This window comes from Coenobita brevimanus, chromosome 22 (assembly GCF_032717465.1).
Source record: "Coenobita brevimanus isolate Jiangsu-jjx chromosome 22, ASM3271746v2, whole genome shotgun sequence".
NCBI classification, from domain to species: Eukaryota; Metazoa; Arthropoda; class Malacostraca; order Decapoda; family Coenobitidae; genus Coenobita; species Coenobita brevimanus.
This window is the reverse complement of record NC_136975.1, coordinates 40,838,493-40,855,011: the sequence shown is the minus strand read 5'-3', so window position 1 is coordinate 40,855,011 and position 16,519 is coordinate 40,838,493. Positions and strand designations below refer to the sequence as shown.

At 44.9% G+C, this 16,519-nt stretch overlaps 1 protein-coding gene across 2 annotated transcripts in view; it reads left to right on the top strand.

The window, feature by feature from the left end:
- Window positions 1-16,519, top strand: part of CenG1A (Centaurin gamma 1A) — a 779,192-nt gene that overhangs the window by 692,526 nt on the left and 70,147 nt on the right. The gene's annotated exons all lie outside the window — the stretch shown is intronic.

Genomic DNA, 16,519 nt, shown 5'->3' with positions numbered 1-16,519 from the left:
CTTTTTTATCCTTACTTCTGCGCTCCCTGGAAATAAATATTAAAGATAGTGTTAAGATGGGGTGCAAAAAATAAATCGCTGAAGGGAGAGGGGTGCTGCGAGGATTCCTACATTACTTGGAATACGAGCCTAAGTCCAAGGGTAGGTTGTGGATTATGTAATAGGTGGATGAGTGTATGCCCGAACGCTTCAGCCTGGGAGGAGGTGAAGGAGCTGCGCCCGTACATGCATTATATATAGGCCAGGAAATCCAGGAAGTGTCCAGTGCATCTTACAAGACGTAGGTAGAAGGAAGGGAGAACGAGAGGGAGTGGAGGGGTCATGGGGTGAGGAAGGGGGAATGAGAGGGTGGGGGGTTGCAGGAAGCAGGGTAGTGGTGTTTGAGTGTGGGATTGGCGTGTGGGAGTGGGGGATTGGTGTGTGTGTGTGTGTGTGAGAGAGAGAGAGAGAGAGAATGGGAGAGACAGCGGAGGGGAAAAAGGAGAGAGAGAGATGTAGAGACACGGACATTGTGGGAAGGAGGGCAGTGGTGTGTGGATTTGTAATTGAAGGGAGGGAATGGCGTGGAAACAGTGATGAGGGAAGGAGGAAGGTTAGGAGAGGAAGAGAGAGAGAGAGAGAGAGAGAGAGAGTTGGTAGCTTGCGGTAGCAGATGATGGTTAGAAGTGAAGGATAGAATCGAGTGAGATAGATGGACTGCAGTTAAGTAGTGGGAGGAAGAACAACGAGAAAGGGAACTAGAAAGAGGTTTGGTATGATCGAAGATGGTTGTAACGATGGTAGTAAATAATGGTATGTAATTGTGGTAACTGAATGTAGGCGATGATGGTTGATGGTAGTGGTAGTTGTTAATGTATGGTTTTAGAGGCAAGTGTTAGCTTTTTGTGGTCTGTGGTGATCGGTGGTTGACGATGGTGAGTGGTTGTTATGTCTGTTTTTTGTAGGTAGTGTTGATAGACGGTTATTGTGAATGATAGTAATGGATGGTAGTTGCGCTGGTTGGTGGCAGACGATAGTGGTTGGTGATAGTGGTAGCTGTTTTAGTTTTTTTGTGGGTAGTGCATGTATGTGGTCTGATACGGAAGAGGCTGATGATATTTATATTTTATGCTTTTTTTTTTTGTCAGTTGTGAAAGTTGTTTGATACTTAGTGGCTGTTGTGTGTTAGATCGATAAATGGAGAAATTGTGTGTTACCTATGTGATGTGTGGTGGTAGATGGTGATAGGTAACTAAAGTAATGTGGTACTTTTGTGATGTGGGATGTCGTTGATGGTAGGGTTGACTGGTGTATGTTGTATGTTTAAGTTGTGTTGTGGCGGTATTGGTGTGATTGATGTCTGAGATGTGGTGGACGGATAACTGAAGAAAATATATGGCGTTTTCGTGGTGCGTGATGAGAACAGTGATAGCTAGTTGTTGGTTGTATGTGGTATTTATGTGGAGTGTGTGGTGGCGGTAGTGGTAAATGGTTGGAAGGATATGTGGTATTATTATGGGAAATATTTTTCCACAGGAACTGAGATGTTTTTTCGTATTAAATGCAGTAATTTTTGTATGTATTACATATATTATGTGTACAAATGATATGGGCTAATGTAAAGATAATGCGTTTACTAGTCTTGTGAATATTTCTGTTATACATCATTCATGTTAAATGTGACTCATAACAGTATCGTGAAAGTCTTTGCTAGACGCAGATGAGGCAGTGAGGCAGGAATGGCGTTTGCAAATCACGTCTTTGTAACGAAACTTCTTGAGTACTCATTCGTCTGCCAGAATGATGGGAACACATCATATAAGTATTGTTCTTTGTACTGTAACAAAGCGCTATGCCACTTTCCTTAATGTGTGTTGTTTAATGAGTTACCCACTAATTAGAGGGTTAATTTTAGTGATAAGGAAGTAGATTCTGACTTTTATATAATTATGTTTTCTTTTAATTTCAGGTGAGTGTTAATCTTGCCTCAGGAGAAGTAAATCAGTGATTCAACAACCTGTGAGTAACCGTTGTCCAGTATTTCAAATGCTGCTCAGTTATTTACATAGGCGTGGGATTTTGTGCCCATTGAGGCCTAATCAGGCCGGTCGTGATGGGAAATATTACACAGAAGAATTGTAATTACATTTAGAAAAGTTGTCCATTGCAGAGGTACAACATTTTTTCTTCTATCCCGCTGCCTCTCTCCCACCCTTCTCCCTCTCCTCTCCCCCTCCTGCATCCCGCATATGTTCCCTCCCTGTTCCCACGTAAAGAGGATCAAAACTGTTGTATCTTCCTAATGAACAGATTTTCCATGCCTGAGCAGAATTTTTCCATTTTAACGATTCACAGCGGTGTAATAGCAAGAAACTAAATTGTCCACTAATTTTGTAGTATGCAGTGGTAGATGTTAGTACAAAAGAGCACAAAGAAATCAAACCGCAGCATAACTAATGGTTCTTTTGAGGCTGTTAACTATGATGTCGAATTCTGTGAGTTGAAGATAAAGAAGGAAAAGCAAGAAGACTTCTAGTGGTGTGTGTGTGTGTGTGTGTGTGTGTGAACTATGATATCTGATTATATGAGTTGAAGATAAGGTTAGTAAAGCAAAAAGACTATTAGCTGTGGTATGGTTGAAACAGAACTGAGAAGAAAATTACGTTTGATGACTAATGGAATGGAAGGCCCGAGTCAGGTCGCTCTAGTACACGTTTACAACATTTACTTTATTGGAGAGATTGCAGTGAAGCGCTTTATCGTGGTGGATGGCTGGACACGGAGCATAGGAAGTAGATAATGGTAGTTACCTAATGGGGTGTTAAATTTGGAGTACGAGAGGCACTTCCATGTCAAGGAAAATGAAGTGTAAGGAGAAAGAAGGCAAAATGAATAAGGGTGGTTAATGGGAGTAAGGTATTAGTTATGTTCCTTCAGTACGAGAGAGTCTTACGCTGAATAAAACCGTCAGGAGGTAGCCAGATTGAATCTCAGTCGTCATCGCACTGAGGAGGGGGGGTTGAGGAGGATTAACCCTTTCAACACGGTGACCTGTTTTGATTTTGACATGGACGCCACAAGACGCTTTTATTCAGCTTCAAAAGTGATCCGGTAGTACGAGGGTTAATGAAAGTTCGAATAGTCTTCCATATGCTAAAAAAAAAAAAAAAATGGAGATAGAAAATGCAAAAATGTATATATCATCGAATTGAAGGTGTTAATTCACAGTTGCAGATGTTGCAGTGTCACTTTATCAGGTAATGGTTGTGAGTAGAATAAAATCGTATTCAGGTAGCGAGAATAAAACACTGCATTTATAACTTTATCAGCGCCAAAGAGGATTAGGGGAAGAAAGATATTGTAATTCTCGATGGATAAGGCAGAGACCCCCTCCCCTCCCCTCCCCTCCACCCGACTTAACCCCAAACCATAAATACTACCAGATCACACAGACCAGACAGCCGTGCAAACAACTCGGGGATAAATAAACATAGTTGGAGACGTGCAGAGAAAGAGAGGGAGGGGAGAGAAAAAGAGAGGGGGAGAGAGAGAGAGAGAGAGAGAGAGGAGGGAGGGAGGGGAGGGGGAGAGAAGGAGAGGAGCAGGGGGAGGGAGGGAGGAAAGGTCGCAAATGGGAGTAGGGGAGAAAGAAGGGTGTTTTTGCTCCCCCCCCCCCTCCCAGATGAAAGGAGGAGATATGGCGATGTATGGGAGGACGACTTACGAGGGGTGAGAGAGAGAGAGAGGCGACTTACGAGGACGGCCTAAGGTACGAGGAAAAAAAGAGATGGAGAAAGGAATAGGAAGGAATATGTCGAGTTAGAAGAAAGAAGAAAATGAAGAGAAGAGGTAGAAGTGGAGGAAGAAGAACGAGGAAGAAATAAAATGATAGAAGATGGAAAAAGATGAAAAATGATGAGTAAAATTAAGGAAACAGAAGATGAAGTGATAAAATGAGAAATACTTTGAAAGGGAGAGAAAAATCAAACAGGAAAAGAAAAATACGCTCCATGTAAGGGACGCAAGGAGGAAGAAATGAGGGAGAAAAAACGAAAAAGATGGAAGACGACGACTTAGCAGAGGGAGGGTAAATGGAGGGAGAGATGAAGGGAGGAAGGGAGGGCATAAAGGCAGGATGGTTGGAAGGGAGAACAGGCATTGAAGAGAGAGAGAGAGAGAGAGAGAGAGAGAGAGAGAGAGAAATTTAGAGGAATATGAAGTAGGCTTAAGAATATGCCGTATAATAAATAAGATTTCTTATGTATATGATATGTATGTATGTATGTATGTATTTATATATCTGTGTATGTATTTATGTATGTTTGTATGTGTGGGTATAAGACTGCATAAAGAGTGGAAGGAAGTCGGAAGAAGGAAAGGAGGAACGAAAAGGGAGGGAAAGAGGTCGATTCGGAAGATGAAAGGGAGGGAAGACCTTTTGCGTGCAAGAAAACTGAAGGATGGGAAGTAAGTAGGAAGGAAGCAGGCAGAAGCGATGGAGACGAGAGAGAGAGAGAGAGAGAGGGAGGAGAAGGAGGAGGGAGGGAAGAAGAAGAGAGAAGTGAACCCGCGGGATGAAAGGGAGGGAGGTAAGAGAGGAAGAAAGAAGGGGAGGAAGAATAGGTTGGAGGGAGGGGAGAGGGATTTATTTTATAGAGCACAATCAGAGGGAGACGCCACAATGACAGGGTGATAGATAGAGAGAATAGATGTTTCAATAAAGGGAGAAGAGATGGAGAGGAAAATGGGTATATGTAAGAAATAAAGTCAGGGCGAAAGATAGAGATTTGATGTTTCAGTAATGGAAGAAGGAGAATTACGGAAAAGTGCATGAAAATTGGTAAATGTAGAATATAAGATAATTGAGAAAAAAGGAACTCCAGTAAAGGAAAGAAGAGAAACTAATGAAGGTAGCAGGTAACAGTAGATGTAAAAAATAAATAAATAAAGAGGTAAAGGGGAGAGGAGAGATGGAAAAAGTGGAGGGACAATAGTGGATATGAGAAGAGAGAGAGAGAGAGAGAGAAAGAGAGAGAGAGAGAGAGAGAGATTTAGGAGTGGTACTCGTGGGAGGAGGGACTTGGTTTAAGCCCTTCAGCCCGAGGACGTCACCAGTATTTTATTCTTGCTATCTCCGGACGATTTTATGTTTAGAAGAGACTTTTCGAACTGTAGGGTTGAAATTGGGGTTGGTGGAGGATTAGTGCCCCTCCCTGTAAAACAATTAACTCTAAGCCCTTGGCCACCCCGTCTGGGATACATGGCGTCTGGCAATGAATGAATGAATGAATGAATCCCTTGGGGAGTGTTTAAGCCGAGTAAAATTATCAGGTAGCAGCGAAAGTGAGTGAGAGAGAGAGAGAGGGGGGGAGGGGGGAGTGTTATTGAGCAAGGACAGATACGCCCTTTTATCGATACCACGCTCTCGCAGGAAACGGCGGAGCAATAGAAACATCGATATATGTTAGGAGGCGTAGATGCGTAAAGAGGATACCAAAGGAGGGGAGAATTTTATCATAGAGACGATCTGAGCGGTCAGTGGAGGGGAGACTGGGATGGTGTTCTGTTGGTGAGAGGGAAAGTGGATGCAACGGAGAGAGAAACAGTAGTATTGGGGCTGGAGAGGGACGCCTTCACGTGGTGGCACCGATGTAACTGAACAGCTTCAGCCTCCAGTCCACCTGGTTCAAGTTTCAGAGGAGCTGTAAAAGAAAAAAATCTTTATCCCTAAAATTAGATGATATCCTCTATACGACTATTTTATTCTTGCAATCTCCTGTCCATCATAGTCAACGTATGTTAGACCTTTCAAAATGGGGAGGTTAGATAAAACCTGCATTAAATCCCTTAGTACAAGAGATCTTGGTTTTGGGGAGGGACTCTTTCTCGTGGTTGGATGTAACTGGGTGGCTTCACTGCCAGGATGTTCAAACCTCCCTCATTTCCCTCCTTATCCCCTAAAGGAGAATGGTGAAATACAGGAGGAGGGTAGATTACTTCAGCCTACAGTCCACCGGGTTCACGTCCAGATAACCCTTGAGTTGCAAGAACTTCTACTACACACGTCTGTCTTGAGTTGAATAAAATAGTTTGTAGCAAGAGTAAACTAGAAAAAATACAGCATTCTTGGGAAGATGTTAAAACTGCGAGGGTAGGCGTGCATAGAAGTCCCCGGCGTTGAAAATTTTATTGAAGAGGTATGAGGATCTGAAGCGGTTAGCTACCATGCCATGTGCGCATTCAGCAAGGACAGAGATGGCAAACAGGCTCTACTTTCGTCATGAGTCATGGGGATAAAACCGATGCCAGCGATGATGATGATGACAATGATAATAATAATAATTAAAAATAATAATAATGATAATAATGTGTTCAGTTTCGAGGCAGGTTTAATCGTCGCGCCTTCACCCCAGCACCGAAACACCCAACGTGTCCAGCTAGCGACTTCTAGACCATAGTAACACCTAACAGTGACGTGGTGCAAAGGTGATTTCTTCCACAAATCATTTAACTATAGTTGTTTCACCTTAAATTCAGCAGGTTTTCCTCTTTTTGTAGTTTATATCACGTAGCTCAGTGGCAAAGATAATGCAACGACTCAGTAGTATCCGCTCCAAGCCATTTCTTTGTGACTGACATTGTAGTGTTAATCTGTTGTTGTAACTCAGCATTCTAGATGGAGAGACGGCAATTGTAGGCCAAGTTAGAGTGAAGAGAGTCTATCGCCATGGCAGAACAGGAGAGGCAGGACGTGGAGAGTGGTTGGAAATGAGGAGGGGCGTAAGGAAAGGTGGAGGGGAGGAGAAAGTGAAGAAAACTGGGAGAGGTAACTAGGAATGATAGCTGAGCACTAAAGGAAACAAAGTAGTAATAAGAAATGGTTTTGAGTCTAAGAACTGAGAGAGAGAGAGAGAGAGAGAGTGAGTGAGTGGTTGAGGGTCGAGATAGGAGAGGAGGGGGTGATGGTCATGGAGGGGGAGGGGTAACTAATGTAGAAGTTAGGGGAATTACCGTACTTAAAGAAGGAGGGAGGGGAAGGAGAAAGGGAATGGGGAGAGAGGAAGGGAAGGAGAGAATGAGAGGCCAGAAGTGGTAAGAAGGGTATGAGGAGGGAAGGGAGCGAGGAAGGGTAACGGAGGCTGCAAGGTAAGGAAGGTAGGAGGGGCAGACAGGTAATGTAAGCTGGGGGGGAGGGGGATTGATGAGGTACGAGGGTAGAAGGGGAGGGGTGGAGAGAGAGGGGAGGAGGGTAAGAGCATAGAGGGAGGATAACGGAGACTGCAAGGTAAAGAAGGTAGGAGGGGTGGGGTGAAGGTGAATTAAAAAGGTGGAAGAGGAGGGGTGAAGAGAGAGGGATGGAAGGAAAGGGAGGAAGGAAAATGAAAGGAGAAGGGGAAAGTGAGTGAGAGGAAGAAAATGAAGCAGGAGAGAGGGAGGAAGGGAGAAAGAAAAAGAAACAAAGGGAAAGGGATGGAAGGAGGAAGAATAAAGGAGAGAGGGAAGAAGGAAGAAGGGAAGAGAGAGAGCTGGAGGGATGGGGAGGGGGAAGGATAGGCTAACGGAGACTGCAAGGTAAGGAAGGACGGAAGGGGGTGGGGCAGGTAGATTGGTAAGTTGGAGGGGAGGGAGGGTGGGGGGTGAAGATGAGGTAAGAGACTGGAAGAGGTAATAGCCAATCCTGGAGCGAGAGACGACCAAGGTAAGGGCCAGAGTTTCAGTATTAGCCCTTTCACTGCCTGGAATCTTCCTGAAACTGAATAAAGTCGTCATGGCGATGGCAAGAGCAAAAGCAAAAAGTCTTGGTACTAGACGAGCATAGTGGAGATTGTTTCAGACTTCCAACTCCTTTACTGTGAGAGAGACCCCTGAAAAATACAAGCAACATGAAGGATAAAAGGATCGTCTGGTGGAGAATGGGTTACTGAAGGATGTATGTAAACCCTCCAGTTCTAGAAAAGGTCCCGTAAGATTATAAAAATTGTCTAACGGCAGCAAGAATGGTGACATGGTGCTGAGGGGGTTAAAAAGGCAGCTCGCCAAAGGGTAAAGGTGGGCAGGTAAAGGTAAGGCATTGAGAAGATCACCGTGAAGGAGGAGAGTGATGGGTGAGACTGCGAGTGAAAGGGAAGTATAGGAGGCTTGAGAGGGCCAGATGTGAAAAGAACGGTGATCAAATGGTACTACGAAGAGAGAGAGAGAGAGAGAGAGAGAAATTAGTGGATGATGGAGAAGAGATCAAGGAAGGCTGAGACAGACAGACAGACAAGACTGATGATGCATTAAAACAAACGAAAAAAAAAAAAAGTACAGTGGGTTAAAAGAAATAGAAGGCAAGTGGAAGGAAAAGATCCATTACAGGTTTAAAAAGAAAGGGATGCAGTGGAAGGTAGAGGCTTAAAGTGGACAGGATGGAGTGGGCAGGATGGGGCGACTTGAACGGTAGATGAGAGCAGGAAGAGTCAGTTTATAGGATACGCTAGATGCAGGATGGAAGGGAGAGAAGAGGAAGGATGGAGGGAAGAGAAGAGGAAGGATGGAGGGAAGAAAAGAGGAAGGAGTGAGGGAAAGGAGGAAGGGTGGAGGTAAGAGCAAAAGTAGAATAAGATGATTGAATAGGAAGGATGGGAAGAATGGTCGGCAAACAATAAAATGGAGGTGAAGGATGGCGGGGAGAAAGAGATGGATGACGGGGAAGAGAATAGGGAGGATGGAGAGAACCGAATAGATCCAGGGCAGTAGACAATTTTATTCTTCTTAGGAATAAAATCGTGTGGGATCCTAGTGCTCAGTGAGAGAGAGAGAGAGAGAGAGAAAGAGAGATAGAGAGAGAGAGAGAGAGAATTTGCGTGAATGATGACGAAGGTTGTGGAGGCTAATTGCAAGCTTCCCATTACCTTTTTTGTGGAGGTGTGGCGGAGTAGGTAGCAGCCAGATGCACGCCAGAGTTAATAGCCCGTGGTCTCTCTGTTCCGCCTCCCTTTTACTCCCAAACGCCCTCTCATACACCCGGCTGTAACACCTTTCATACTCGGCTTTACTCTCAGTTCCTTCATCCTCTCATCTCCATCATCCCTTATGCTCCCCAGCGCTTTCACAAACTCCACCAGTAACACTCCTCCTACTTCATCTTCATTCCTCACTACCTCCACTTTCTCATCCTCATTCTCCCTCTCACTCCCTCATACTTACTCATACTCCCAGCAGTAACACTCCTCATCCTCGATCTTCATCCCTTATTACCTCCATCCTCTTGCGCTCACATTATTCTCACGTCTGGCCCATGGAACTGGAGCTCCGTCTGTGAGTAAATGTGTTCTGTGTAATACGTGTATGATTATGACCTTGAACACTGTACTGAATATTTTAATACCTTTGTGTTAGCTGTATATATTCTTTCTGGCGAGGGTAAAAACAGCTTTGCACGGTTTTTTTGACTAAGAGAATTTCAGTGATGTCTCGCATCTGTCTGCCTTGTCACTAACTTACTCTAACCCAAGCTAGTTACTCTAATTTACATTATCATCTAACCGAACCTAATCTGACCAAACCAGACCAGTTCTTACCTAACCTAAGCTCATGACACAATCTAACCAAACCTGATCAAAACCACACCCAATAAAATATACATCTCCCTTTCAGTTTGTTTGTTTTTAGTAGTAGCGCACATGTATTCCTGAGTGGCGCTTAGCAGAAAATAATTACACGTGTTTTCGCTAATCACACCTTCCGTCACACCTGTGCCTCATACACCTTCATACTTTATCCTCACACTCCTCTGTCAAGTGTTTTTCTTGTTATTTTAGTTCGATGGCTGTATTAATGATGTTCAGTGCTTCTAATTTGGCCCAAATTTTCCTCCTTTTGCTGTCTATTTTACGTTAACTCAGTGGCAGAAAAAGATAATGCTACAGTTCTCTCCTTTCTGTAGCACTTCTTCGTGACTAGCACCATATTCTCTTGCTAATCTATTCTTACGGATCAGCATTCAAGATGAAGATATGGCATTTGTAGGTCAAGTTAGTCAAGATGGAGAGATGTCAGTTTTAGGCCAAGTTAATGTAAAAAGGATATAGTGGTATTTATGTAAGGATCATCTGCCAGTAGTGATGTAACATGAATTATTTCTTTTTTGTGGCTGTGATATGTGTTACCGAGTGATGATACTGATGGATGATAATGGCGGTTGTGATAATGATGATGATGATGATAATTGATTTGTAAATGATGGCTGATGAGTGGTGCCAGATGATGAGGCTAATAATGAGGGCAATAGAGATGGTGGTGGTGATGATGATGATGATGATGCTTTAGTAATAGTGATGGCTGCTCCGTGCTGGTAAGTTAATGATAACGGATAGTACATAATATTCCATGCCGTCGTGGTGGTATTGATGACGTGATGGTGGCAGGGGAGAAGAGACGAGCATGGTGATAATATGGTATGTTGTTTCTAATCCCATGGGGTTGATGGTGATGCTGATTGTGATGATAGTGTGGTTGTGATGGTGTTGTGGGAATGACTGTGGTGTGTGGTGGGGAGTGGGTTGTTCTGTTGTTGTGGTTGTGGTTATGGTGGTTTGATGTGGTGTGTGGTGGGGAGTGGGTGTTGTTCTGTTATGGTTGTGGTAGTGGTGTGGTGTGAAGTGAGGTGATAGGTTATGCCGTTATGGTTGTGGTGATGTTATGGTGTGATGTGGTGGGGCTGCAATACGTTCTCTTTATCGGTGTTATGTTACTGTAGTAGTGATGATGGTATAGTGACTTGTGGTGATTGTGTTATGACGATGATGGTGATAGTGGTAGGGGTATGGTGGTTGGTTGCTGTGGTTGTGGTGGGTTATTTAGGTGGTATGATATTTATGGTGGTGTTATTATGGTTATGGTGTTTTAGTATTGTTATAATGAATGTGGTAATGTGGTGTGGTGATGTGTGGTGTGGTGTGGTGAAGGTGAGGGGCTGCCATGCGCTCTGTTGACCTTTCTCCGACTCTCCCTTCGTCTCCATAATTCACCTCCACTCTCTCTCTCTCTCTCTCTCTCTCTCTCTCTCTCTCTCTCTCTCTCTCTCTCTCTCTCTCTCCGTTGTTGTTATCTCTCTATCTATCTTCTGTATCTCCGATGTTGTTGTTGTAACCATAATTTCGTTTCCCACCTCTCCTTTGTCCTTCCTCCATCCTCTCTTCTCCTCCCCCTTCCCTCCCTTCTTCATGCTTCCCTCTCCTTCCCCCCTTTCCCCGTTCCCCTTCTTCGTCTTCCCCTTCCCCTCCCCCTTCGTCGTCTTCTTCCCATTCCTCCTCCCCCTCCCCTCTTTCTCTTTCCCTTTCCGCCTCCATTACTCATTTCCCATTTTCACCTTGTACATTACCGTTGTTCCGTCTTCTCCCTTTCTTATCCCACCTCTCTTTTCCCCCTTCTCTCCCCTTTCCCCAGCCTCCTCTCCCCAGTCTCTTCATTTCACCCCATATGTGTGAGTACCGTCTTCTCCCCTCTTAGCATCTGTCTGGTCAAATCATCCCACCTTAACACTCTCACCATATTGTACCTTCCTTTCTCCTCCCAGTGGTACTCACTCCACTCCACTCTTAATTCTTGTTTCATTTTCTTTCTGCATCATTCATTCTTTGTCTTCCTCTCTCTTTCGTCTTACACTCCACAGTCCTACATCCCATAACATCAATATCCCCTTTGCTTAATTTTGTCCTTTTGTGATTTCATCTGTCGCCAGTCCTCTCCCATTTCATTGTCATTGCTGTTCGTTTCAGTCACTCATCCTCCTTCTTTCCTATTCCTCTTCCACTTCATTTATCCTTCATTCTATATACCTCAGTCCCATATCCCCTGTTGTCCATACGGTGGTTACAATTTCTGTTGTTTTCTTCCTCATGTCTTCTGTCCCACAAATCCCGTTGTTTCCACTTCTTTCTCTTCCTTCTGTCTTTCCCACATTCATAAACTTCCTTTTACTCATACCTTTTCGGAGTCTTCCTATCCCCTCCCCACCCATCCCTTATCTCACTCCCCTTCCTCCACCTCCCCTTCTTGCCCTAGTACCGTCACCGTTGCCCCCTGGCCCCTCCCCCTCTTAAATTCCATCTCCTCCACTCCCCAGACATATTTTCTTTCCTCCCCTAAATTTTATCTTCCTCAACCTGACCCTCCTGCCTCCCCCCATGTTCTCCCCTTGTCCCCTCTTACCACCCCCATTTCCCCTCTCTTCCCCCTTCCCTCATCTCCCCAGTGCGCATGTGCAGGGGAGAGTATTGGATGGCAGTGATAGGTGTTGCAGGCTCCTAATTTCACTGGGTTTTATGTTATCTGCAGTAGGGTTTTGTCTGGGTTGGAGGCTGGCATGGTTGTGTGTGTGTGTGTGTGGTATTGGAGGATAGCTTGGCTGTATTGTTTGTGTATTCGTTTTTGTATATTTTGCGGTGAATGGCTGTATTGAGAGAGAGAGAGAGAGAGAGAGAGAGAGAGAGAGAGAGAGAGAGAGAGAGAGAAATGGAGAAATGAATTCCCCGAGCTAGGCAACTAAGGCCATGTAGCCCCGCTGGGGTTACAGAAGGGAGCTACCCTCCCGGCAACGGTAGCAGAGAGAGAGAGAGAGACAGACAGACAGACAGACAGACAAAGACAGAATTAGTTCCCAGACAGAGGGAATGAGAGTGGGAGGGAAGGGGGGCTGGATATGGTAAATGCATAATACTTTCACTTTTTATGATGTTGTGACTGGAGTGTGTGGCGTGGTATCGATGCATGTGTGGGAAGGATATTGATTTGTTCATTATGTTGTTGCCAGGTACTTGTTTATCTAGTGGCGGATTTGTTGCCATGCTTCAATATTGTGTGTGTGTGTGTGTGTGTGTGTGTGTGTGTGTGTGTGTGTGTGTGTCTTGGCAATTCGCTTTTTCTTGCCAAACTTCAGCACTTGAATATTTGGTTCCGGTTGTCTGACCTCGTGTGTTTCGTGACTGGAAACTTGAAGGCTTGTATGAGAAGGAGAGAGAGAGAGAGAGAGAGAGAGAGAGAGAGAGAGAATTTCCCCTCACTTCCCCTCCCCTCTGGCGTGTGATAATAGGGAGGTCATTCTTTGGATAACTCTTCCATGCTTCATTAATTTCATCCTGTCCCCTAGCCCCCCCTCCCCTTAGCAACAGCTCTCTGCCTCTCTCTCTCTCTCTCTCTCTCTGCTTCATTCTTCCCACCTCCACACCTACCCACACCGATACCCACACCCACACGAACTGCAACACCCTCATGTATTGAGTGTCCTGTTTTTACGTGTGTGTCACTTTCCCCTTCTCCTTCCTTTTCATTTTCATCGTCGTTTCATCCTGTTCCTTTTCCATGCATTGCCCTCTCTCCAGCAACATTCATTTCTCCTCATGTCCTTTCTCCCCCCTCCCCTTTTCCTCTCAACTGTTTTATATTTTCCTCCTTCTTTCCTTTCTTCCACTATTCTAATTCTCTTTTCTGTAGCCTACATGCAGTCCTTTTGATCTCCCTCCTTCCCATTGATTCATTCGCTCCCCTTCCCATGGATTTTCCCTTTCCTTCCCCTCTGTCGCTACCTTTCCGTTCCCTCCTTTCGTTCCCTCTTCACCTGTTGTTCCTTCCCGTCTCTCGCTTCCTTCCTCTTTTCCACCCTTCCCTTTTTTAACCCTCCCCATGTTTCTCTTGCATCCCGTCCCATTTTTCTTCCCTTCTTGGTGCTTCCTTCCGTCTCTGGCTGTGTTACCTGTGGCACCCCCTCACTGTACCTCCTACCTCCTTCCTTCTCCCCCACACCCCCTCACTGCGCCACCCATCCCCTCGCTGTCCCCTCCCTCACCTCTTCCCTTCTCCCTCCCCCCATCTTCTCCCTTCCCCCTTCCCCCATTTTCTCCCTCCTTCCCCCACCTCCTCCCTTCCCCCATCCACTCACTGCACCACGCACCCCCTTAACCCCCTTACTGTGTCCCCCACTTCCTCACCTCGCCTTCTCCCATCCCCTCACTGGGACCCCAACCCACCCCGTCCCCAACCGGACGTTTTTACACACCAACGTTCCCCTTTATTTCCCGTTTAGTGCGTTGCAGGGGGGCTCGTCTTCCACCCGGCTCAGTCGATCCCTGGCTCTTTCTCTTTCAGCCTCGCTGTTATTGGTCCTTTCCTTCGTTCCATTTGTTCTCATTCATGCTGCGCCTCCTCCAGCGCCTCTCAGCCAGTCAATGTCTTCTCGATCATGTTTTGTTCGACTTTTATTCATGGTCTTCTGCTTGTCTTACCTCATTAGCCCTATTGGGACATCACCAGATCCTTGTACTGTCTCACTACCATACCCATGCTGTCATATATTTATATACTGTATATATATATATAGAGAGAGAGAGGGAGCGAGAGTACTGTATATATATATATGGCTTTATTTTGAAAGAAAAATTTTTGTTAGTCTTGCCTAAATACGAGTGACTTCTCTGCCACATGCAAGATTCTGATAGCCATGGTATATGCTGTTACACGTCCAAGCTGGAGTAACCTCAGTTTCTGCATGACTACCGGAACACCAGGTACCGTCGATCTACTTTTATTTTTATAATGCAGGTTTTATCAGCACAGTTTCACATCACATTCATCCCTAGTTTTACTGGCTTAGTTTCATTCCCTTTCATCAGGCGGTGTATGAGTGGTGTTGGCGCCTTGCCCTTAACAGGTTGCCCCATCAGTGTCCCATTCTATCAAGTGTCCCTTTCTCCCCCGCACGGCTTCCCTCATATTGGGCCAGGCGGGGATGCACATCGTGAATAGCATGATGGGACTGTTCGTTTGGCGGTGGTGGACAGAAACAGAGCTCCTCTCTCTCTCTCTCTCTCTCTCTCTCTCTCTCTCTCTCTCTCTCTCTCCCCTGTCTTCTCTTCTCTTCTCTTCTTCCCCAGCCGAACACCTTTTCATGACTATCACACATTGGTCCTCTTTGGCGTAAATCCTCTTGTGAGCCGCCTTCTTAGTCTCACCTTTTCTCTCCTCGCCACCTGCTAGCCGGATTTATTTTTTTTCTCATGTAGGGGATTCTTTTTTCTGGGTTCTGTTTATGTGTCTCTTTTGAGTTCGTTTCTGGTTTTCTTGAGTTTCTCCCTTCGACGGTTTCTGTTGCTCGTTTTCTTTTCCTTTGGTGCACTTACGAGTATTTTTCGTTGCTGTTACTCCTTATTCTCTCTCTCTCTCTCTCTCTCTCTCTCTCTCTCTCTCTCTCTCTCACACACACACACACACACACACACACACACACACACACACATTTCCCTTTACACCAGCCTCTCTGCATATCACCTTCATCCATCTGTTTTTTCACACATAAACGAATTCTTCTCATTTAATCCCCATCCTCCTGGCTTTTATTCTCTGCCATTTTATTTATCTCTTTCTCCCATTTCCCATCTGTTTCCCATTCCACCTCAATTCTTGGCAGGTCCACTCTCGGTCCTCTTTCTTATCTCATGTTGTGGTGGTCTCTGTGGTCTGGTTTGGTCTGGATTTTGTGTGGGTTGTTTGACGAGGGTGTTGGACGGGGTGAACGTAGAGGAGAGGAGTGGTGGATGTGTCTTGAAGGGGTGTAGAATGATGTGGAAACTGGAAAGAATATTTAACGTAGAGGGTGGAGTTGTGGAGTGATGTAGTGGAGAGAGAATGGTATTGCTGGAAGTGATGCCGTGAAGTGTAGTGACATTATGGATTGGACGTTGGAGAGAACAAGGATGGTATAGTGGAGGTGTGTGTGTGTGTGTGTGTGTGTGTGTGTGTGTGTGTGTGTAAGAGAGAGAGAGAGAGAGAGAATGAGGGTAAAAATGAAAGGTGAATGAAAGAATGTGCTGTGAAGGGGAGAGAGGGTGTTAGGAAAAGTAATCAAAGGGACTGCCGATAAGGGAAAGTTTGGAGGAAAAAGTAAAGAGTTGGAGGAAGTGCGATAGAGGGAACTTGGGTGTGGGTCCTATAGAAACTGTTGACGATTGCACCGCATTGGAAAAACAAAATTGCCAGCCTTCCCACTTCCTCCCCTGGAAAAAAAAAAAAAAAAAGTACTAGACGGGAGAGCTGCAGGGCAAGTTCAGTTAATGCCCTTGGTGTGGTGTGGTGTGGTGTGGTGTGATGTGATGTTTTGTGGTGTGGTGTGGTATGATGTGATGTAATGTGATGTATGGTGTGGTGTGCAGTAGTGTAGGTTCGCTGAAGTTGCTAAAATGTACGGGAGTGAAATGCCTCTCCTCCTAAAATCATTCGTGAGAGACAGACGGCCCGAATCCTCCCTAGAGATATTCCCTCGTTAAGAGAAAAAAAAAATCTATTCATGTACTTGTATGGTGACCAAATGCCTGATTCTCATTCAAAATAATTTGGTTTAAAAATAGTATAAATATAGGAACCAACCCTCCTGACTTGTGCTTCTGCTTAAAATGAATTTGTAAAAGACGTGTTCAATTCGGATTAACATAAAGTGAAAACAAATAAAACAAGTAAATTAATCAGTCGGTCCTTTCTTCCCTAAAAGAAAGTAACAGCGAGTGAT